We start from the raw sequence: 1,350 nt of genomic DNA on the forward strand, positions 1-1,350 counted from the left end.
GCACGAAGACACCGCTTGCAGCGTCTTATCCCGAGAAAGCCGTAAACCGACTCTGGGAACACACGTTCTTTGGAGGTACCGCAGGTCCGGCCCTTTTGTACAGCAGCACCGGTGGCATAGGCGGGAAAGTCATCAGCCATCTCAATGCAAGCCCTAGGTTGCAGAGCCACATCTTGTACAACAGCACCAGCGCCCGCAGGCAGTGCACAGAAACCACTCAAACCAGTGTGACCTCCTCACTGTTTTCATGGCAAGAATGTAAACATGAAAAGGGTCTAAAGAAAGCAACAAATGCTGCCAAACACGGTGGCGCACACCTATAATCCTAGCAAGTCTGGAGGCTGAGTCAGGAGGATCCCAGCTGGGCAGTTTAGCGAGACCCTGTCTCAAAATAAAAAATGCGTGTTCGATTCCCTGGGTTCAATTTCCACTAATTGAAAAAGGGGGGAAAAAAAGGTAAGAATGAGAGGGAAATTTATCGCTTTTGAAATAATTGGTGAGCACAGGGTGGTGGCGCACCCCTGTAATCCCAGCGACTCAGGAGGCTGAGGAAGAAAGATCACACTTTAAAGCCCAGCCTCAGCAATTTAGCAAAACCCTGTCTCAAAATAAAAAGGGCCGTGGAGGCTGGGGTTGTAACTCCAGTAAAGCGCTTGGTGTGAGGCACTGGGGTCAATCCTCAGCACCATAAATGAATGAATGAATAAAATGGTATTGTGTACATCTACATCTAAAAATATTTAAAATACAATCAAAAGGGGTTGGGGAGGTGGCTCAAGCAGTAGCACGCTCGCCTAGCATGCGTGTGGTCCAGGTTCGATCCTCAGCACCACATACAAAGATGTTGTATCCGCCGAAAAAACTAAAAAATAAATATTAAAAAAATTCTCCCTCTTTAAAAAAAAAATACAATAAAAAGGGCTGTGGATGTAGCTTAGTGGTAGAGCCCCCCTGGGTTCAGCCCCCAGTACTGCTAAATAAATAAATAAATACTCAAGCAAAACAACAAAATGCCGGGCTGGGGTTGTAGCTCAGTAATAGAGCCCTTGCTGAGTACGTGTGAGGCCCCTGAAATTGATTCTCAGCACCGCATATAAGTAAATAAAATAAAGGTCTCTTGACAACTAAAAATATATTAAAATTAAAAATTCATTAAAAAAACAATTGGCTAAAATATTCATGAAGCAGAGGGTTCATCATACTATTTTCTTTACTTGTGTGTACATTTGAAGTATAATAAAAAAAAGTTTAAAAAATAAGTCAGGCAAGGTGATGCACACCTGTAATCCCAGCAACTAAGGACACTGAGGCAGGAAGATCACAAATTTAAAACCAGCCTGAGCAACCTAG

The sequence above is a fragment of the Marmota monax genome, unplaced genomic scaffold (genome assembly GCF_021218885.2).
Source record: "Marmota monax isolate L192 unplaced genomic scaffold, Marmota_monax_Labrador192_F-V1.1 WCK01_AAM20220418_F8-fsc00001, whole genome shotgun sequence".
NCBI classification, from domain to species: domain Eukaryota; kingdom Metazoa; phylum Chordata; class Mammalia; order Rodentia; family Sciuridae; genus Marmota; species Marmota monax.